We start from the raw sequence: 23770 nt of genomic DNA on the forward strand, positions 1-23770 counted from the left end.
ATGCCTGGAGTTCCTAGTAAATAATGGGCAAAGAGGAGGAGGCACCTCAGGTTCTATGGGGTTTGAATTACATTAGTCTTGTCAACTCCTTTCATCGTAAAAATGCTAAAAAAACTTGCACTTATTGTGTTCTGGTAAAAAATTACATTAAAACTTAACTCACCTAAAATTTATATTTTTCCTTTCAAAGGCCCTTCAAAGTATTATGGCCCTGGCTACCATATCCGAAGGGCCTTCTGGGCAGGCATACCACACACGGAGAAGAGAGACCGCTGTCATTTTATGTCAAGTAAAAGACGTAAGGTTCCACAATCTTTTTGAATGATAGGATAAAGTATATGTGGTGAGATGTGTTTTCCTTTGGTGAACTTTGTGGGCTCTTCATTTTCGATGCTGAATGACGTTAAAATATAAACTAAGGCACAGTACAAATGTCAATCAAGTCTCTGGGCAAACGGCAACTCATGAATTAGGGAGAATCAGATGAGAGGGCATTCAGAGGGTATTACCACAAAGAAGACACATTTGATTGGTTGCAGTTGTGAAGCTATCTTACTGTGTCTGTCCTGCTGGAAGTTCCTGGTTGTGTCATGGTAAGTTTTGTGGTTGCTTTTCATTGATCAGTTCTATTTTTCTTCAAGGATGATTTTCTAGGAAATGGCTTAAGTTTAATGCCTGCTTCTGTTTGTAAATCAGGCCAGGTTAAGGACATGGAGGGAGCCCAACTGGCTTTGTCTTCTTTGGGATTCCTTAGGCTGGGGCAGCATTTTAATTACATTTTAGGGCTGCTGGGATGAGTTAAACAGTTGCATTGCTCTTCCCAGTATCCACAGGCTCTTAACTGCCTGTAACTCCAGCAAAACTGACTCCTTCTTCTGGGCTCTGAGGTCAACTGCTCTTATGTGCACGTACTCCATACAGGCACACATGCATACATGTCATTAACAATTAAAACTTTAGCAGTGTTTTAGGTTTGCAACCTAAACCTAGAGCCAGTCTATGTTAAGTATAAGACATCCTGAAGTTTGGACTTCTAAAAATTCCCGGATATGAATGGATTTTTTTTTTCTAGATGTCACCATTGCCTAAATTTCCAAGTTGTTATTAGATTATGGAAAGTTAGGATGCTATTCAACAAGCTATGTATTTATATATTTATTTATACAAACCAAGGGAATCTGAGACTAAAGGATCTTAATCATAATTTTTTAAAGAATTATGATAACTTAAAGAAAAAACAAACAAACAAACAAACAAACAAAGAACAACAAAAACAAAATCTCCCAGCCCTGAAGGGCTGTGGTAATGCAAATACCATGTCCTAATGAATTTTCTTGACACAATGGCTATCACATTATTGAAGAATCATGGACTCCCTAGATGCACCTATTCTGTCTAAGCAACTGAACCACGGCTCTGGTTTCTTTTGTCTGTCCTCACCAGGGTTTCCTAAGAGGATGTAAGATGTGGTCTGAGCTATGGGAAGCTGACTGTGGCTCACTTCTAGTCCTAACTTGCTGCTGGTGAGGAAGGTACAGGTCCTGAGTGCTCAGTGTTTCTGCTTCTCAACCATTAAAAAGGGAATTTGTTCCAAGTCCATGAAAGGTAGTGCATACTCCTGGAGCCACACACAGCCCACGTCACATTTTGCTATCTATTTATTTTTCTATTATTTATTAATTCCTATAAATTATACATTCCATTCATACATACATGCACACACACACATATATACAGATAAACATATTCGTGGTATGTAATGTGATATATTGAAATATATGGACATTGTGGAATGGATAACTAAAACAACCATTCCAAGTTATACTTATTTTTTGTGGTCAAGAACACATAAAACCTACTTTTGTTCCTTCTTTAAAATATCAGTTTTCAAGCACTGGTGGACTCCCATTATCATGCTGTAGAGTGGTTTTCTTGACCTTAGCCTTCTTAACTGAGAGTTTGACTCTTTTTGCCCAAGTTCTTCCTGGCTTCCCTTGGCCCTAGTTCCTGGTGACCTTGTCTACTCTCTGTTTACTTCTGTCAGCTTCATAGACTAGTGAGATCCTGTGATGTTTGTCTTTCGACTCATCTCATCTTTTTTTTTGTTGTTTGTTTGTTTTCTTAAAGAACGATGAATGCTGATGAGGATATGGAGAAAAGGAACACTCCTCCATTGTTGGTGGGATTGCAAACTGGTACAACCACTCTGGAAATCAGTATCCTCAGAAAACTGAACATAGTACTACTACCTGAGGACCCAGCTATACCACTCCTGGGCATATACCCAAAGGTGCCCCAACATATAACAAAGACACATGCTCCACTCTGTTCATAGCAGCCTTATTTATAATAGCCAGACACCGGGAAGAACCCAGATGCCCTTCAACAGAGGAATGGAGACAGAAAGTTTGGTACATTTATACTGAGTAGTGGTACTCACTACTCAGCTATTAAAAACAATGACTTCATGAAATTCTTAGGCAAATGGATGGACTAGAAAATATCATCCTGAGTGAGGTAACTCAATCATAAAAGAACACACATGATATGTACTCACTGATAAGTGGATATTTGCCCAAAAGATCAGAATACCCAAGATGTAATTTATAGACCAAATGAAGCAAAAGAAGAAAGACAAAAGTGTGCATGCTTCAGTACTTCTTAGAAGGGGAACAAAATTCTCACAGGAAGAAGTACAGAGACAAAGTATGGAGCAGAGACTGAGGGAAAGGACACATGGGGATCCATCCCACATGCAGTCATTAAACTCAGTCATTATTGGGGATGCCAAAAGGCGCATGCGGACAGGAGCCTGATAGAGCTGTCTTCTGAGAGGCTCTGCCAGAGCCTAACAAATACAGAGGCAGATGCTCGAAACCAACCATTGGACTGAGTACAGGGTCTTCAGTGGAGGAGTTAGAGAAAGGACTGAGGTAGCTGAGGGAATTTGCAACCCCATAGGAAGAACAACAATTTGAATCAACAGACACTCCTGTGCTCCCAGGGACTAAACCACCAACCAAAGAATACACATGGAGTGACCCATGGCTCTAGCTGCATGTGTAGCAGAGGATACGCCTTGTAGGGCATCAATGGGAGGAGAAACCTTTGGTCTTGTGAAGGCTTGATGCCCCAGTGTAGGAGAATGCCAGAGCAGGGAGGCAGGAGGGAGTGGGTAGATGGGTGGGGGAGCACCTTAATGGAGGCAGGGGCTGGGGGGATGGGCTGGGGGGTTTCTGGAGGGGAAACCAAGAAAGGGGCTAACATTTGAAACATAAATAGAGAAAACATCCAAGAAAACAAACAAACAAACAAATAAAAAATAGAATGATGGTAGGATTCCAGATCGCCTTAAGATTCTGGTTGATTTCCTCCCAGTCCCTAGAATTAAAATTCCTTTATAAGGATCCACTATGGATTCATGCATGACAGAGTATCTAAAATATCATTTATTTCATTTCTTTTTTTTTTTTTTGGTTCTTTTTTTCAGAGCTGGGGGCCAAACCCAGGGCCTTGCGCTTCCTAGGTAAGCGCTCTACCACTGAGCTAAATCCCCAGCCCCTCATTTATTTCATTTCTTAAGCAATGAACTCATTGGTAACCACCATAGCTATGGGCATAAGAGTCACACAGGCTACTTCTTTGTTCATCAGACACCTTCTCTATTGTAAATGAGGAATGGGTGTTAGACCCACTGAAACCATTCACAGTAAATAAGATAAATGGTGCTAATTAAAACTTCTTACAGATGGTGGGTGAGTGAGATCTGGAGGTCAGACAAGGTGGGTGGGGCTGCGGTCGCTCCTGTGCAGAGTGATGCAATGATGTCTTGACCTACGTATTGAAGTACTCCGCAGCACTGGAGGGTCCTCGATGGAGAATTCTTGGGAAACCCAGCAGTGAATGGTCACAGAAAGCTCCCAGCACAACAGCAGCTGCTGTCATATACTCTTTGACTGACAATGCTGCTTCTTCAACATGGTGGGAGGAGGCATCTACATCATTGGAGTAATAATACCTCAGTAAGATGCTTCATACAGTCTTCCTAACTCCCTTCAACAAGCTGTCTACCACTCTAGAGGCTTCTCTCTAGGTATAGTTTCCTGCCTGACATATATACAGGTAAAAAGCTTGGTCACCTTCTTGCTGCTTCCTGGGAACCCCGGTCGCAGCCCCACTGGGAATGGCACCGGTCATTCTGAATGCATCCAATTCTTTTATAGTCATCCCTTTATAGTCCCTCAGTGCACCCAGTCCTTGGTGTGAAACTGAACTTCTTTTCTTCTCCTCCTGCATCCCTTTCAGGACTCTGAAGATGAGCGTCTTCATGGCAAGCACACTGGAGCCTTTCACAATTGACCACACGTTTATAATCAAGGCACATTAGGATCAGATGCGGTTGTGTTTATGAGCCCTTGTCCAGCACCGATGACTGCCTCTTTAATTTCTGTGACTGTTTTTATCAATGCCCTAGTCTGTCTTTTAATCTTACAGGATTTTCTGTCTTCTTAGAGGGCAGTTTTCTTAGTGAAGTAGGAGGAGGATTTCTTAAAACACTCCCTTTTAACAATGTTCTGATCAAATCAGTGAGCCAGGAGGACTGTCCTGTGGCCCAAGGTGACTGCATGTGCACCCCCTTTAGATGCAGGAATGACAGATAATGAAGTTTGGGAACTATGCAGTTTTCTGTCAGATTTAGTGAAGGTAAACTGTAGTGCCTACTTCAGAAGGCTGTTGTAAGGATGTGTATAAACTGAAATAGGATTGTGCGGTAAGATAAACATAGAGTCTCTGGGATAAGAGCTCCACTTGCCCAGTCCAGTGGGGTTAAGCTGCAAACCACTTCTATAACCTGCCTTTTGAGTATACCACAGTGCTCAGAGCAGCTTGGTGGACTATGAACACAGTTCATTCACTTCATGTGTGGAAAGGGTCACAGGGAACACAGAAGAGGAGTAATTGGAAGTAATGAAAGAGAAAAAGCCAGCAGGAAAAACAGGGAGAAAAACACCACCACCACCACCACCACCACCACCACCACCACCACCACCACCACCACCACCACCACCAGCAGCAGCAGCAGCAGCAGCAGCACCAGCACCAGCAGCACCAGCACCAGCACCAGCACCAGCACCAGCACCACCTCTCTTTCCTGGTCTTCCTGTCTCCCTCCTCTTCTAAACTTCTCTTCTGCTAAAATGCTGCAGGAATCGGCAGAGGCAGGAAGAACAGGAGGACCAGAGATATTCAGAGGACTGGAAAGTCAGAAACAGACATAGGGACAGAAGCTAGACTACTCTCCACATCACCTCAAACTGACCTCTAGCCCACATACCAGTACCACCACAATACTACCTGCACGCACGCACGCAGGGACTGCTTCATTTTTATAAGGAAGCTGAGTAGAGTTCTAGGGTTCTTAGTATGCAAAGAAGCTGGAACCAAGCCTAAAGAGTTCAGTGTGGACTTTGACAGTACTTCAGGGGGATGGGGAAGGGAAGAGGACTCAGGGTAGATACAAAAACTTCTTAGGGAGCAAGTTACTTGCTCAGCTAGTGACTTGGTCAAAGAAAGCCAGGAAGAAACTGTTTTCTACTTCTGGTTCCTGGATCGCTGTGACAGGTGCTCTAGAGGTTGGCTTGTGAATATATCTAAATTGGCAACAAACACAGGATCTGCATAGGGCTAGGCGATGTCTCCATGTTCAACACACACTAGACAAACAATTATTCTTAACGTTCTTGGTCCGGGCACTTGAGGCTGGACAGAAGTATCATTTACATTGAATGGAGTTAAGTTTTTCAAAATAATGCTTTTAAGGAGGGTAGGGATTTTTTTTAAATTTATTTAATACTTAATAATTATTCTTTGGTTTCCGGGCAAACATCCCCCTCCCCCCTCCCCTTCCTAATGGGTGTTCCCCTCCCAACCCTCCCCCCATTGCCGCCCTCCCCCCAACAGTCTAGTTCACTGGAGGTTCAGTCTTAGCAGGACCCAGGGCTTCCCCTTCCACTGGTGCTCTTACTAGGATATTCATTGCTACCTATGAGGTCAGAGTCCAGGGTCAGTCCATGTATAGTCTTTAGGTAGTGGCTTAGTCCCTGGAAGCTCTGGTTGCTTGGCATTGTTGTACATATGGGGTCTCGAGCCCCTTCAAGCTCTTCTAGTTCTTTCTCTGATTCCTTCAACCGGGGTCCTATTCTCAGTTCAGTGGTTTGAGGGTAGGGATTTTTATGCTTTGGAATTTGGGTAATGTTTTTGAGTAATCCAGTAAGTGTGGAATTAAAACATCATGGTAGGTAGGTTAATGGAGAGTAACCAGGTAGCTTTCCACGGGACTGAAGAGCAGCTTCTCCAGAGGACTGCTGCTGCACATGGGTGGGAAGCCAAGCCTTTGGAACACCCACTCTGAGTGAGTAAAGAGAAATGGATACCACAGGGAGAACGCACACATTCAGATTGAACTCTGGTGCCAGGTGAGAGGCACCCTCGACTTTTGGAATGTTATCAGGATTTAAATTTTGTGATGCAGAATGATTCTTGAATTACTCTCACATGCTGCTGCCCGGAAAACTTACTAAGACAGAGCTCTGGCAATGAAAGGTTTTGATTTAGCTTAAAAAATTCTATTTTAATTGACAAATAGTAATTGTACATATTTTGGGTTTGGAGGTTCGATATTTAATACATAGGTACATGTATAAAGATTGGGGTCATTGGCATATCTATCACAGGCATTAATTTGATTGGGAACACTCGTATAACTCTCTAATAGCTATTTTTAAGAAGTCAATTAGTTGACCACAGTCACCACCCTTCTTTGCAAGGTCACTGTCTTGATGTGGTGAAGTTTCTTAACTTAGCTCCTGTAGGAGTATCTTTGAGAAAAAAAATCCATTATTGTTATTGACTAGAAAATGTTTTCTTATTCTAACCAAACATTTCTACTAAATTTCAAGGACTTTAACAACGACCATAAAATTGAAATTATTTTATATTACTTTGTTCTATTCAGCTATTTATGTCTTTCTGCATGGCATGTTTCAGACATGCCCATAAATATAATGCGAGCTTAGCCAATTAAAATTGTTTGCTCCCTGTGTGTTTTAAAGTTAAAAAATGAAATGAAGGTTTATATGGGTATTGATGAAGTCTATGCCAATTTTTCCCCCAATTTAACTCCCCTCCATTTTTTCCTTAGAAATTACTGCAATCTTAATATTGATATTCAATACTGTAAACACTAGTCCTTCATATACTAATGTTCATAAATGAGCGAAGGCATTGTTTAATATACTTTAAGTCATGTACAAAATGATCGTACTCTATTTTTTACCAGACTTAAAAAATCACCTTATTTATGCTTACATACACAGATTTAGTAAACTTTAATATATAACTCACTTAGAAAATTCACACTGGGAATAGTAATTCTTATTTTTTCTTTTTTTTTAAATTGGATGTTTTTTATTTACATTTCAGTCCTTAAGCCCCCTATCCCCTCCCCCTCCCCCTTCTGTAAGGGTGTTCCCCCTACCAAACCACCCCCACTTCCTGCCTTCCCACCCTGACATTCCCCTATATTGGGGTTCTAGTCTTGGCAGGACTAAGGGCTTCTCCTCCCATTGGTGCCCAACAAGGCCATCCTTTGCTACATATGCAGCTGGAGCCATGAGTCTGTCCATGTGTACTTTTTGGGTAGTAGTTTAATCCCTGGGAGCTCTGGTTGGTTGGTATTGTTATTCTTATGGGGTTGCAAGCCCCTTCTGCTTCTTCAATCCTTTCTATGACTCTTCCAATTGTTTGCTTCTAGCATTCACCTCTGTATTTGTCTCCCTTTGGCTGAGCCTCTCAGGAGACAGCTATATCAGGCTCCTGTCAGCATGCACTTCTTGGCTTCATCAATATTGTCTAGTTTTGGTAGCTGTACACACACATACACACACACACACACACACACACACACACACACACACACATATATATTGTCTAGTTTTGGTAGCTGTACACACACACACACACACACACACACACACACACACACACACACACACACACATATATATATGGGCTGGATCCCCAGGTGGGGCAGGCTGTGAATGGCCATTCTCTCAGTTTCTGCTCCAAACTTCGTCTCCATATCTCCTCCTATGAATATTTTTGTTCCCCCTTTTAAGAAGGATTGAAGCATCCGCACTTTGGTCTTCCTTCTTCTTGAGCTTCATGTGGTCTGTGGATTGTATCTTGGGTAATTCAAGCATTTGGGCTAATATCCACTTATCAATGAGTGCATACCATGTGTGTTTTTCTGTGATTGGGATACTTCACTCAGGATGATATTTTCCAGTTCCATCCATTTGCCTATGAATTTCATAAAGTCATTTAACTTTGGTACCTGGTATCTGTCTAGAAAATTGTCCAGTTCATCTAGTTTTTTCAGTTTTGTTGAGTATAGGTTTTTGTAGTAGGATCTGATGATCTTTTGAATTTCCTCAGATTATGTTTTTATGTCTCCCTTTTCATTTCTGATTTTGTTAATTTGGATACACTCTTTGTGTCCTGAGGTTAATCTGGCTAAGGGTTTATCTATCTTGTTGATTTTCTCAAAGAGCCAGCTCCTGGTTTTGTTGATTCTTTGTGTAGTTCTTTTTGTTTCTACTTTGTTGATTTCAGCCCTGAGTTTGAGTATTTCCTACAGTCTACTCTACTTGGATGTATTTGCTTCTTTTTGTTCTAGAGCTTTTAGGTGTGTTGTCAAGCTGTTAATGTATTCTCTCTCCAGTTTTTTTTTGGAGGAACTTAGAACTAGAAGTTTTCCACTTAGCATTGCTTTCATTGTGTCCCATAAGTTTGGGTATGTTGTGCCTTCATTTTCATTAAATTCTAAAATCTCTTTAATTTCTTTCTTTCTTCCTTGACCAAGTTATCATTGAGTAGAGCATTGTTCAACTTCCATATATATGTGGGCTTTCTGTCATCCAGCTCTCTCTACCATGGGATTAGGTACAGAGAGCTGTGGGAGCCGTTCAGCTCCAGGTGTGAGCAGAAACGGGAAGTGTCTTGTCCCAGATGACTTCTGCCTTTGTGTGTCCTGAGGCCACCAGGCAGGTTGCTTGGAGCAGAAGAGTTGATCTTACCTTTGCTCTCAGGTGTGCCAGCGCTCCTGGCGATTAGCTTTCAACTCTGTGCGTAGGCAGAAACCTGAAGGGTCCTGCCCCTGACTGTTCCTAGGTTCCAGTATCCAGAGGGCACAGAGGACACTAGGTGGGTTCCTCTTGGGTCAGGAATGTGAGCAGAAATAGTTGTCTCCTCTGAGCTCTCAGGATTGTCCACATTTCTGAGAGTCTGGCTCTCTCCCCCACCGGATTTGGGTATCGGGAATAGTAATTCTTAACTGGAAAGTTTGATTCATGTATTTTTATTGTGAATTTGTTTAGATATTTTTGTACCGTAGTCTTTTTTCTTATCTATTTATAGTCCTTTGTTTCAAATGTCTTTTTGTCATCTACGAAAAATTGAGCCTTTTAAAGACCCCTGTCCTCATCTATTTCAAAGTTTATATATTGCTTCTTTTCTACCCTTAGATTTGACCTCAGCCTCTCAGACTAAACAAATTCGCTGAGACTTCCTTTTTTTATGATCCTAAAAACCTTAGGTTGTTTTAAACCCACTCTCCATACCCCCCACCCTCACGTATAAATCCTAGAGTTTCACAGACTAATCTTTGTTATGAGTCCAGTGTCACGAAGTTCTTACTCACATTTATTTGCATGGCGACTGAATTCATTTTTTTCCTTTTAGTTTTTCATCATTCTTTTATCTTCTGAGTTTCCTTAGGATCCTGCTTATGTGATAACCTGAAGAACGACTTTTATATTTTTGTTCAGTAAGAATCTGAGTCAAATCCTGTTGGACTCGAAGAGTCTTGTTTCATTGTGCTCCTGAACGAGGGCTTAGTTGGGTATAGAATTCTAAATGTTTCCTTTTTGCTTCATGCAGTGGATATAAAATTCCATTGCTCTGCCCTTCTTTCCCTTCTTTCTGTTTCCTGCCTCTGCATATCTTTACTCTAGGTCCTGTGTAGTTTCCTGTAACCGGATATCAGCTCACAGTTGCTTAGTTACAAGTAATCTGCTGTTTAATCCACACAGTGGGATTTTATTACAATGACACCATATTTTTCAGTTCAAAAAGTGGATTTTGTTTTAAATTTCTCCGACTGTCTATTTAACCCTTAATAGAAACACTGCAACTATATGGTTACTAACTTAAGAAACATCTTAGAATATTTAGCTGAGAGAAAAATGTTAAACTATCCAGTCATATTTGTGGACATCTTTTTCTCTTTAGACTTGCCGATTACTGTTTTGTAATATTTTGGATCTCTGGTATTTACAAATAGAATTGCAAGGCCTACTTGAAGAATTAATTTCTGAAGTATTGTGAACCATTCTTCCTGATCTCTTATTACTGCCCATAAGTTAAGTTATATTTTATTTGATGTTAATACAGCACTTAAAACAGTTGACAGTATGATAGGTATTTATTCAGCATATACCTTTAAACCGGCTGTGTTGCTTTTTTTTACAGTGAATGTTTATAAACACCATGCAGTTGGGCCATGCCTTTTTTTTTTCAACAAATACTGTGTGGCCATGTTTCTTTTATTGGAGAATTTAGCTGGTTAATATTTAATGTATTGTTTGACATGGTTGATACGTGTCTATCCTTGTTTTCATTTTGCACAACCTGTTCTTCTTTCACTGTTCCTGCTTTTCAGCTTTTTCTCTTCTTCACCTTCTCCCCCTCTCCGTTCTTCCTCTTCTATCCTCACCACCTTGTTGACATTCTTATGTAAATAGCAAGTGCATACACATGTTATTCATTGAGACTACTTTTATTTCAGACAGAAAGTTGCTTTGTAATAAGATGTGATTAAATATCATTGTTTCTCTATACATCTATCATCTCATTACAGTAAATCTCCAACCCCAATATGCCCATGCAAAGAACACACAATTCAGTTATAATATTCATAAGCCGCACGCCTAGACTGGACAGATCTACTCTACACCACTCTATTCCCCAGCTATGAGATTCCTTGCTACTGTGGCTCCTGCAGGACACTCAGTTCTGCTCCATCTCCCTTCTACCTCCTTTCCCTCCGTCTTCTCCATCTCCTGTCCCCCTCCTTCCCTTTTTCCCCCACTTTGAAACCTCCGGCCCCACCTTTCCCTCCCACTGCCCAACCACAGGCTCTAGCCTTTATTTGACCAGTTGGAATGGGGAGAAGGTTCACATGAAATCACTTGAGTGTGTGATTCACTCCTTGCTGGAGCAACACCTCTTGAGGAAGCAGAACTAACATCAAGATACAAGCAACACCAGGGCAATCCACAACATCTCCTATGTTCTGCATTTCTTTATATAGATAAAAAGTGTCCACCTAGTGCCAGGATATCAGCAGTTTTCAGAAAAACATCATATGACACAACTGAGTCATGAAGGAAACCAAAAATTTCCACTTCAACCTAGTATTATTTTTTATTATTCTGTTTACTTTCATGAAGACTATTATTATTATTATTATTATTATTATTATTGATATAATCTCAATAGGCAATTTTTGGAGCAGTACTGCAATTCTTTCATGAAGAATTTTAATGAGCACAATAATTATCCTCAAAGAGCTAAGAGCAGGTATAGGTAACATAAAGCAGGTCAAGAAGTTAGATAAAAAAAGATGATGGGAAACTTAGTTGAAGTGAGAACATAAAGCTGTAAGCAGTTGGACAGATTCAACCACAAAATAAACGTATCACTTACAGAAACAGGACCCTTCCTGAGAAAGCAATGATGAAAGAGAAAGTATAAGAAAAAGTAAGAGATATGGAGGATTAAAAGAAAAATGCCAACATGTGGAAAACAAGAGGTTCAGTAGGAGCAGAGCAAAAGAAAAGAGAACAAACACACACACACACAAACACAAACACACACAAACACAAACACACACACACACACACACACACACAGAGAGAGAGAGAGAGAGAGAGAGAGAGAGAGAGAGAGAGATGTAGAAGTGCATTCCTATAAACCCAGGACATAGCTGGCTGAAGTAGGAGAATCCAGAGTTCTAAAGTAGCTTGGGCTACACAATGAAAACGTGTGTGTGTATGTGTGTGTGTGTGTGTGTGTGTGTTTGTGTGTGTTTGTGTGTGTGTGTGTGTAGGGGGACAAGGGAGAAAGAATATGAGTATTAATATCTAAAGAAATATTGATGACATAATTTTAAAATAAAACACATACAAAAGACTTCTAGTTAGCAGGGCATCCACAGAAAATTATAGGGACTCTGACTTAAAAGATGAAGAGAAAAATTACAAATGTTCTAGAAAGTGGGATGTGGTAGCCTTAAATCAGCTTTTGGGAGGTGGAAGCAAGGGGATCAAGAGTTGCAGGCCAGTCTGGACTTTGTGAGAGCCTGTCTTAAAAGATAATGGAAATAGAGTTAGAGAGAGATGTCCTCAAAGACAAAGGAAGCACATTGGTAGCTGATAGTTCAGGGGGAACCATGAGTGCAGAATGCATCAGTGATAAAATGATGACGCTTGGAAGAAAACTGACACAGAACGTTGCAGTTTACAAGACTCCTGGGAGAAGGGGTCCACACAGGTCTGCTCTGTTGTACATAGTCTAAGGGTTTGCTCCACAAAACCTTCTGTAGACTCAGTCCAGGAGGAGGTAACTCATTCAGAGAGAAAATAGACCAGATACAGAAGGTGTGCAGAAGGCCACGAGTTAACTACTGGCCTTTAGCATGGCCCTGTTAGGGGTGGTGGGGTCTTTAAGCCTAAGTAGAACCTTGTTGGTGACACATGGATGGGTCAGGAGAAGTTACACTGTATGGGACTATTAAGACATCAATAAAGGAAAAGAATTGAAAACAGATGATCATGAGGAGTGTGTTAGTATTTTTTATGAAAGTTAGCAAAAAGAAAATATAAAATATATATTAAGTGAACAATTACAATGGAACGGAAGAAATATTTCTCGACATACAATTACAGGACACAGGAATATATTAAAACCAATTAGCCAAACCCCCAAACTTTCATTAAATGAATAAACAATCTAGTATTATGTTCAGGAGCCACACAATAACTGAAATATTTGAAAAACAAAAGATGAAGAAGAGGGAAAGAATTTGAAAAGGAAAAGAAAAAAACAAAGACAAAATAAAAAAAACCTATAAAAATCCAAGATTAGCAGAGAATTTGCATAAAGCAATGAGTGGAGTTCTTTTCTTTCTTGCCATCTCAAATATGAAAGCACATGTCAGTGTACTGTGTCTTAAGCTGTGTATTGGCTAGTTTTATGTCAACTTGATACAAGCCATAGTCATCAGAGGGGCGGGAGCCTCAACAGAGAAAATGCCTCTGTAAGATCCAGATATAGGCAAGCCTGTAAGGCATTTTCTTAACTAGTGTTTGATGGGGTCACCATTGTGGGTGGTGCCATCCCAGGGCTGGTGTCCTGGTTCTATAATAAAACAGGCTGAGCAACCCGTGATGTGCAAGCCAGTAAGCAGCATCCCTCCATGGCCTCTTCATCAGCTCCTGCCTCCAGGGTCCTGCCCTGCTTGAGTTCCTGTCCTGACTTCCTTCAGTGAAAAACAGTGATGTGGAAGTGTAAGCCAAGTAAACCCTTTCCTTCCCAACTTGCACTGTCATGGTGTTTCATCTCAGTAAGCGTAACCCTAACTAGGCTAGCTTGTGAACCACATACATCAAACCAAACCAAACCAAACCAAACCAAACCAAACCAAACCAAACCAAACCAAACCAAACCAAACCAAACCAAACCAAACCAAACACTTTGGGGGCTGGAGAGATTGCTCAGTGGTTAAGAAAGCTTGCTGTTTTCATGGAGAGCTGATGTTCAGAACTCAGCGTCACAGCTCACAACCCCCTGTGCTTCTTGTTCCAAAGGAGTCTAATACGGTCTTCGGGCCTTTATAGGCACTCACTACCATGCATATAAATGTGAATAGATACACATATTCCATGTGTATACAAATGGGATGTATCTCAGAGGAAAATAGCACTATAAAAGATGCACTCTCACCCCAGGAGAAGGAGCAAGCCATGTGAATTCAAATGCAGAACTTACCCTAAGCAGTGGATGATGGGAAGTGGTACACCTTCGGAAGTAGCTGAGGCCTCACTTTCCATTCACTGGTGTGGGAGAAAGTCAAGCACGAGCTCCTTTAGGAACATAGTCTATACTATAGAGCAGAGGTTCTCAACCTTCCCAGTGCTCCTCATGTTGTGGTGACCCTAGCCACAAAATTACTTTGCTGATACTTCATAACTACAGTTTTGCTACTATTATTAGTCGTAATGTAAATATTGAATAGGCAGGATATTTGATATGCAACCCTTGTGAAAGGGCCAGTTGACCTTAAAGGGATGGTAACCCACAAGTTGAGAACCTCTGCCCTACATCAAGTCCCTAGGAAAGTGTTTAGCATGCAAACCCAGGGTAAGCCAACACCTCTGCACTGGGGCCTCAGTGTGCCTGAGACCTGGACACAGGTGAAATAGCCTGTTTACCATTTCTGAATCGGCTCACCTTTGATCTTAATACCTACAGGGCCAGGCAAGGGAGGATGACTGGAATTGTCTTTACCTCATGCTTAATTCGGCTTAGAGGCAGGGAGTGTTCAAATACAACATGTGTGTTGTAAATCATTCAAACAAATGGAGACACATTTAGTTGAACTGTCAAACTATTTTTGAGTGACTTTTGAGTCAACCCAAAAGAAGAGTTGAGGAATGTGTTGTACTTATGACTTCCAAAACAACTCACAGTGGCCAGTGGTAGCAGTTCCTCTGATCTCTCTCTCTCTCTCTCTCTCTCTCTCTCTCTCTCTCTCTCTCTCTCTCACACACACACACACACACACACACACACACACACACTGACACAGGATAGCACTGACACAAAATAGCAGCTTACAATTCAAAACCCAAACCAAGTCTCCGCCAACAATCACATAGAGCGATCCAGGCCTAGCTCTGGCTGTGTGACCATGCCATGATTAGCTGCTCTCAGAGGTGCCTGCATGAACAGTTAGATTCAGGGCTGGAACTGAGAAAGAAAACAGGATGGGTTCCAGAGCCTGAATCTTCACTCTGTTCTTCTTTCACTGTCTGGACAGAATGTTAGGTCAAATGTGTTTATGTTGGATAATTGGAAGGTAAAATAGAACCCAGGTTTTTTGTAGTATTTAGGGATTGGATCTAGTTTGCTTAACCTAAGCAAAACACCCCCCAAAACCAAAAAGACAAAACCCAACCACTGCAACAAAACGTTCTCTGCTGTTATCCTTACTAAGGAAGATCTTGTATCTGCATGACCACATAACTGGCCTGTTAGGAAGGGCCCATAAATTTGATGTGTTCTGGATGTTGTTTTAGTGGTTTGGGGCCACGAGGGATTGTATTTTCATGGCCTCGTTTTGGAATAGGCAGTCACTGGGGTGATGTGATGTACTCTGTTCAGAATGTCTGCGTTTCACCAGCAACTCCTCTGTTGTTCCTGACAGGGAACTCTGTTGACACACTCACAGCAGGCACAGAATGATCTTGGAGCTGCAGCGTGGCAGCCCGGGAGGCACCAAGGCAAGGCGATTGTCCTTCGTCCTTCTTGCTGCTTCCAGATAAGGAAATGGTGTTTGGAGTGGCAGATGGTCTGTAATGCAACTCCCCCAAAGTGCCTTCCGGAATAAAACTAGCTTAATATTCAGAAACAATAAAAGTATTTTTTATGACCCCAGTGACAACCACCAAACTCTTAACAAACACCGAGTGTCTCCTGAGACTCCCGAGGACAATCTCCTTGTGATTAGAGCAACCCTGTGTGATCTGAGTTGGGTGCTGGGAGACCAGGTTCTAGTTCTGACCAGAAATGTCACCTACTGCAGGAGGCTGTGGAGAAGAAATACCAGTTCCCTCCTGGTCCCAAAGTTCTCTTCCCACGTTTCACTTACTGACAGGTTTGAAGTGTAGTTTGCAGAGAAGATTCTAAAGGTCTTGGAATACTTTATTTTATTCCTTTTTTCAAACTATTTCATATTTTGTTTAATTAGTTAATTTGCAATTTTGAGACAGATTCTCACTATGTAGCCAAGGCTGGCCTCCAACTACCAGAGACCTACCTGTCTGTCTCTACCTCATGAGCGTCAGGATTAAAGGTGTGTACTTTTTACAGGTCTTGGGGTTTTATCCAGGAGCCTTTGTGGTGGGTTGTAGTGTCTACACAGCAGAACCAGGTTATACAGAAGGACAGTGGCCAGTCCATACATAAAAATAAAGGCTCCTAGCAGACCACAGCCATGTCTAAAACTATCAGTCTTAGAAACCAGCCTGCTGAAAGTCAGACTTGTTCTCTCTGGTAACAATCCAGAAAGCCAGATGACAGCTTCTGCAGCAGTCAGTCGCAAAAGGACGAGTTGGTTAACAAGTGACATTCTTTGTAACTTTTGTTCCTGCCTAAGGACCAATCAGGGAAAGTTAAGTGCACTCTTAACCAACCCCTTGGAGGGCCTCCTTGAAGTGTCCAGCATTTCCAGGCCCAAGGGCTCTAATTAGGGCACGTCTCACAGCTTTTCTTTGGTCCACTATGAAGTCTTCTGTTCTGCCGCTCTGCCAAAACACAGGTGAAGTGGTGGCTCCTTCACTGTCACTGGGCTCTGACAATCCCTATTTTCTCAGTCAAAAAAATCTGAACTCAACCATGGCCCAGAAAAACGCAAATAGAAAGCCAGGAAGGTAAACAGTCCCTATGTTTCAATTTGCTTACCAATTCAGCAAAGTAGGAAGACTAAATCATGCCTTGTCCTGGTCTGTCCGCCTTAGGTTGTGACTCGTGGCTGTCTGAGTAGCCACAGAGTATAAGCCATTCACGTGGGCTCGTCAGCTCTCTCCTCCCGTGGCCAATGAGACAGCTAACTCACAGAGTAAAGAGTTGCAGTCCCAGCATACTTGGTCCCAATGCTTTTGAGCCTTGGCCGAGGAAACACATTTTGGCAGGGAGTATGCATGGTGGTGGAACAACCAGGGCAATTCATGGCCAGGACAGGAAAAAGAAGAGAAAAAGGTCAAAGTTCCGCAGTCTCCTTCCGGGGCACACCCCAACAACCGGAAGACTGGTCATGAGCCCCCATTTTTTTAAAAAAATTTCCTTCATCTGCCAATAGCTCTGAGCAGAGAGACAGCCACATTCGGAGTGGCCATGTCCTGAAACCCTGACCGGGGCAGCGGGGACTGGAGAAGGAACAGACACATACACACAGACACATGTACAGAAAAGCGTGGGTTTGGGTGAGTTGTGCTCGATCTGATGGAACAGTGCTAACCACTTCAAGCAACCGGGTGCTGCAGTGAGTTTATTAGTGGACCACACAGGGGGAGGAGTTAGCTAGTGGACCACACAGGGGGAGGAGTTAGCTAGTCTCCATAGGAGCTGCTCTGTGGGGAAGCCGGCTATGTTGTTACAGTTGGGGAGGAGGAAGCTGTGGTTGCTTGTTCTTGCACACACAGTCATTCTCCCTAGGAGCAGAGGTGAGCTTTGCTGTCCTTCTGAGCTTCTCCCGGAGGAAGCCTTTGCCTGTTTCCATGGGTTCGAGGTATTTGCGTTCCTGCCAGCAGGGCACCTTCACCCAGGACTTCCTTGGCTTCCCACAAGAAACCAAGCCTTTAACACAGTCCCTTGGCGGGATATTTTAGATATAAACCATAGCACAGCCCTCTTGCTAATCAGAAGTCATCTGGATTACCTGACCCACTCCGTGCTATTCTCAGTGGCCCGTATTTTGCTTAATAATGGCGGGAAGCTGAAGAGTAGAGGAGCACAGGACCCGGATGTAAACAACAGAGGAACGATGAGTTCCGGCACCCTGTGGACACTCCGAAGGGCACCGGATACTGTTTTGTATGTGGGGACTTGGAGCATGTCTCCCATGCCTTAAGGAGGACTTCCCCATCCACTACACGCTCTCTCCTTTGATAGACACTTGCTTATTTCTGTATGGTAGCAAAGGCATGGTTGAGAGTACCCATGTTAAGTCCCATTCCTATTTTTCTGAGTCACTAAGGGGAGCCAGTCAGTTACATCACTTAGGTCACCAGTAAGAAGCCAAAAGCACCTGAGGGGTACTTAAGATCCTTGCCTCAAGCCTCATCCATTTTCCTGGCCTCTGAATCTTGTCTTGTGCTGTCACTCGGGTAGCAGACCTCAATGTGACTGACAATGATAGGAAACAAAATTTCTCACCAGGTATAAAACTCATGTAGTATCAGTGTGGGTGGATCTCATTGTCGGCAAGATGAGCATTTTCAGTTAGCTTTGACCCCTTGAGCTAGAAAACCACAGCTATAGGTTAAGACATCAGATTTGGAAGGAAGCAATGTCCGAGAGCAAGCAAATAGGAAACCTAATCCAACTTGCCCAGCATGGGTAGGTAGTCCTTCCATTTGCTTTCCCTGATGAGGAGTGACTCATTATTTTAGAACAGGGCAGCGTGGACATTAATGAAGTACCAGCAGCCATTGAATGCCTACTGTTTGCAAGGTAAAGTGTCATCCTGCAGACGGATGTTCAAGTTCATGTAACTTTCACAGGTTCATTGCTACCAAGTACCGGGGACTTTTTATTCGTTATTTATAAGGTTGTTTGTAAGCAGATTGTTGAGTGAAGGGGGCCAGACTACATTTTTGTTAAAACTGTCTTGTTCTCTGATTGTGTGTGTTCCCATTTTCAGGGCTGTCTATTATAGAGAGGCAAATACACCAAACCTCGGTCTGATGCACAGAATCAGGAATTCAGGGGAAGGGACCATCCCTTTTGGTGTGGTTCAGACTTAGGATGCCAGAGCCTGGGAGCACTGTGCTTGCTGCCACGTGGCTGCTGGTCCTGGATGGAGGGGAACTTTATTACATATGAGGAAAGCCGGAGAAGGTTAAGTGGGCTGTCAAAGGTCACAGAGTCAGTTAATGAGTGGTTGTAACATGCAGAACCCAAGGACTAGGACGATAAAACTGCTTGAATCTGTGAGTCTCCTGGAGGCTTCAGGTCAAGTGCCCCCGTATTTGCAACTTCTAAAAAAGAAATCACTTAATAAAACACAACGCTGCTCTCAGTCAAAAGCTCACCCAACAGGGTGGGAAGCCTGCTACTAGCTTCCCAGAGATCTCCTCTCTCTGTGTGGCTCTTTAGCAGGGAGGTGCTCTGGTTGTAGAAGCTTCGGCTCCAGGTTCTCTCCTCTCCAAGAATTAATCCTTCCCCTCCTAGGAAGGGAGGAATGCCTTGTAGCTCTGTGCAGAGACTTTTACAAATCTGTTGTCTTCTGTGGTCTGGGGAAACCTGGCAGGTCTAAGCTGGACCAAGGAGTCTCTCTCCCTGTTCCCTGGCTGTTCTTTTCACAACAAACTGATGAAGGTGTTTTTTATTTGGATCCTGGCTCACTTTCCACCCCCTCTCTTTTTCTATTTGGTGTGTTGCATTATTTCATCTTATATCACCACTTGCCTGTATCCTAGATCTCCTCTGGAGTCTGGAGAAAGAGTTGAAAGGAGAGGTCCTGGGGCCCGACATCTGGCTTTAGAGTTTGCCTTTTTCCAAAGCTACTGCAGCGTCCCAGTGCCACCTAGAAAGGGCTGCCCCTTGTGGATAAGTGTCTCAGGCTAGACCATTCCCTAGAAACGGTTTTCTTCTCCCAGTGACATTCAATGGTGCACAGAATCAACAGCTAAATCCGAACCTTTCCAGAAATAGAAATCCAAGGTAAAGCGAACCCCGCATTTATAAACAGACTATATTTTTTTGTTGAAGAAAAATGACTTTTGTGAAGTGTACTACAGCACGAGCAAAGTCATACTCTACCTAAGTAGAGGGACACGTACATCCTGAGCACTTCCAAGTGTGTGAGCATCACAGAGTTGCAAACAAGGATGGCTACAATATCACTGGGCTATAAAAATCGTACCCATGGCCCTTCACTGACTGTCATGTTGTTATGTAGTGAATGTCTGTATGCTGAGAGAGATAGGATTTTTTTCTGAGGCAGTGAGGGCTCTTCTCAGTCACCTTACTTATATAGGGACTTGGGGCCACTTCTGCCTATATTAATCAGGTCTGTCTGTGACCACATAGGGCCCCTAGTACCCCATGCTACCCCAGACTGCCCAGCTGAGTGTTGAGTCCTGGTGAAAGCATCAGGTACCCCCTGCCTGACTTCTGACATCCCTTTCAGAGGAGCAAGGCTTGATTTGTCCCTTTCCCTTCCCCAGCACCACCCTCAAGCCCAGTTTCCTTTGGCTCCAGACTCAATGGATTCTTTCCCACAGGTTTCAGATTATTGTGGATTGTGGCTCTCCTGAGTTGGATTGTTTCTTGTGTAAATCTAGGCTTGAATGTGATCAAAGACCTAAGTCTGATGTACTTTCGGGGGGAGTTGTGGCAGCCTTACAAGGACGCCTTGTTTCTTTCCTTTCTTCCAAACTGTGTGGAGAACTGCCTGCCACTAATTACTTATTAATAACCCATGGCTCACTGGGGCTTTGCTCTTCGACCCAGGTTGCTTTCGGGGTTAGCATTTTGACCCTCAGAATTCTCTGCTGCAGTGCAGCAGAGGGAGATCAGTACAAAGCAAAACAAACAGGAACGGCCATGTTTTTATTACTGATGTGAGCACTGTGGAAATGGAGAATGTGCAGATAATCTGAATGGAGAGGGAAAGCTTTTGAAGAAACAGAAACTTCATGTCGGTTTATATCCCAGGAAGCCTTGCTGAACCTGCAGTCGGCTTTGCACATGACACAACGGCTTGTGGATGTTTCCAGGCCCCTCTCCTGTGCAAAGATTTACTTTATCTTTTCTTCCATGTGTACATGTGTGACTGTATGGGTGTACCCACAGAGGCCAGAAGGGGGCACTGGATCCCCTGGAGCTGGAGCCATAGGTAGTTGCAAGCTAAGCTGCATGGGTGCTGGGAACTGAACTCAAGTCCCCTGGAAGGACAGTGTATTCTCTTTTCTGCTAAGCTATCTCCCCCAAGGAGCTAGTCATTGGAAATTTTGCATATATTGGATTTCTGGTAGACCATAGGTTGTTTCTCCTCTTCCTCCTCCTCCTCCTCCTCCTCCTCCTCCTCCTCCTCCCCCCCCCCTCCTCCTCCTCCTCCTCTTCCTCCTCCCCCCCTTCTTCTTCTTCTTATTATTATAAGACATTGGGGTGAACACCCCGTGGTTTTCTGTTAGCAATATCCTTTATCCTGGGAAAGCTGTTTTCTTTTTCCTTTTGCTTAGATCAGAACTGAGCTGAAACAGGCTTCCCTACCAGCAGGAGTGAGGCTGTTAGGGTTTCCCTGGAACCTGGAAGTGACTTCTTGCTGTGTCATCCAAGCCTGGATCCTGCTTTCAAGGGCTGCACTTTTTCAATGTAGTGATGTCTCCCGCAACCTCTTACAGTTACAGTAGGTGAAACGCCATATGGTTTTGTGGAGGAGGAAACTCCCACACTAGCTCTGGTATCCTTGCACAGAAGGAACTAGGCTTCAAACTCGCCCTTGCCATTTAACTGGATTGCCTTTCTAACCTGGGACCCTAGTTCAAGACAGAGGCACTCTGCATTCTCATAGCCATCCTTTTCTTAAAGATGTTGAAGGAGGGGAAATCATCAATATTCTGTATCTGATGGGCTTTCTTGCTCTGGGAGCCCCTTGGCCCCTTAGTGCCAAAGGCATTGATGACTCAAGCAGAAGCCAAGCATTTTTTCAATAATTCAGATAGATTTCTAGGATCAGATGGGTCCTTGGTGTCATCTTGGTTGTCTTCGGTGGCCTCTTGTGCTTTTGATGGGCTTGCTGGGAGATAGGAGTTCTTTGTATATTCGAATGTGTCTTTCTCCAGATCAAGGTCACTTTTCTAAGCAGCACCCTGACACAGGGAGGTGATTTCAGCATTGAGGTAGTAATAACACCTCCTCAGGTGGCTCTCAACCTGCGCTTGCCATTTGGGTTCAAATACAAGCTGAGATTCTGTGTAGCAAGCAGCCGGAGTCCATCAGGAGAGTGTGAACCCATGGCTGATTGAATTTGGTGCCCAGGGTCCACAGCATTCTGTTTGCTTTCCGTATGTATTTCAAGGACCCACGTTTCTCAGATGACCTCGTCATCAATAAAGACAGGTGTCTCAAAATTATAATACCCTTTGACTCAGAAATTCAATTTCTAAATATTCTTAGTAAGGAATTGAACACAGATCATCAAGTAAGTATTTTCAAGGATGTTTTTAATGGTGTTGTAATACTGGTAAGGAGAAAGGGAGAGGAACAAAAGAAATTTACAATTATAGGGGAGTCATTAAGATTATAATGAGCTAGAGTTGCTATTGTTGCACTTGCACTTGCACTTGCACGTGCATGTGCGCGTGCACACACACACACACACACACACACACACACACACACACACACACACCCCATGTGCACGCGCAGTAACATCAAGGCTCCTGTCCTGAGGGGAATAACAGCAGACACAGCTGCAGAGCATGTTCTGTCCCACGTGTGCACTGGACAGCTATAAACCCAAGAGCATGTCCTAGTTGGGATGCCTCAGAGGAGTCCTTCCCCTCCTTTTTGGTTACTTTATCTTCTTTGGACACATTTCCGGCTGTTGTGATTATTGCCCCCCCCCCCTTGAATTAAACTCTTGTAACCAGGTTTGTACAGACAATCATGATCCTGTCTTAGACATCATCCTACTTTTTCAAGGTAGAGATGGCTTATTCCCCATTTCTTGGAACACAAAGCAGACAACAAGCTTATTTCCGGCTCCGTTGTACTTTTAGTGTTTTTGCAGGACATCCATCTTTGATACTTCAGCTTAGAGGAGGGTCGTGTTGTTCTTGGCTCTTAGAGAACTTGGATGGGGTGCAAGTCAGAAAATTTGAAATTATGACTTATCTGGAAAAAGCAGTATGGTTAGCAGCACTGTCTGGGTCTACAGTTTCCTCCAGCTGTCTCAAAGTTGCTGATGCTTTCTCCTGCTCTGCCTACTGACCCTTGCAATGGAAGGCAGGGCTAAACACCTTCATTCTTTGTTGTGGGAACCAATCTTCCTTCCTTCCCTCCCTCCTTCCTTCCTTCCTTCCTTCCTTCCCACCCTCCCTCCCTCCCTCCCTCCTTCCTTCCTTCCTTCCCTCCCTCCTTCCTTCCTTCCTTCCCTCCCTCCTTCCTTTCTTCCCTCCTTCCTTTCATTTCTTTCTTTCTTCCTTCCTTCCTCCCTCCCTCCTTCCCTCCCTCCCTCCCTTCTTTCTCTCTCTCTCTTTCTTTCTTTCTTTCTTTCTTTCTTTCTTTCTTTCTTTCTTTCTCTCTTCTTTTCTATCTTTCATTTCTTTTGTTTCTTTTCTTTTTGAGACAGGGACTCTGAAGCCAAGGCTGGCCTTGAACTCATAGAGTTTGCTCTCCCTTCTGGGTACTGGTCTTAAAGGTGTACACCATCACACTAGCCATGAAAATGTTTTAAAAAGAGACCATGCTGGTCAGGGGAGACAGCTTAGTTGGTACCTCGTGTTCTGCATGTGGACCTATTGTTTAATTCCGAGAACCCAGGTAAAAATGTTGAGTGTGGAAGTGTGTGCATGTAATTTCAGTGCTGAAGAGACAGAGACAGGTTTATATCTGGGCCTTTCTGGTCTAGCCTACTTGG

General features: G+C 43.1%; 2 long non-coding RNA genes across 9 annotated transcripts in view; both read left to right on the forward strand.

Moving 5' to 3' along the window:
• Positions 1-17193: 17193 nt before the first annotated feature.
• The window catches only part of LOC102551020 (uncharacterized), a 76127-nt gene continuing 69550 nt past the window's right edge, over positions 17194-23770 (forward strand). For all 8 annotated transcript variants that reach the window (XR_010060554.1, XR_010060570.1, XR_010060568.1 and 5 more), the window contains exon 1: positions 17194-17384. This is a non-coding gene — a long non-coding RNA (uncharacterized LOC102551020). The remainder of the gene's footprint in view (positions 17385-23770) is intronic.
• LOC120099846 (uncharacterized) overlaps positions 23372-23770 on the forward strand; it is a 15344-nt gene continuing 14945 nt past the window's right edge. The window contains exon 1 of the long non-coding RNA XR_005499207.2: positions 23372-23770. This exon is cut by the window's right edge and continues 12253 nt beyond it. This is a non-coding gene — a long non-coding RNA (uncharacterized LOC120099846).

Source organism: Rattus norvegicus, chromosome 1, assembly GCF_036323735.1.
Source record: "Rattus norvegicus strain BN/NHsdMcwi chromosome 1, GRCr8, whole genome shotgun sequence".
NCBI lineage: Eukaryota > Metazoa > Chordata > Mammalia > Rodentia > Muridae > Rattus > Rattus norvegicus.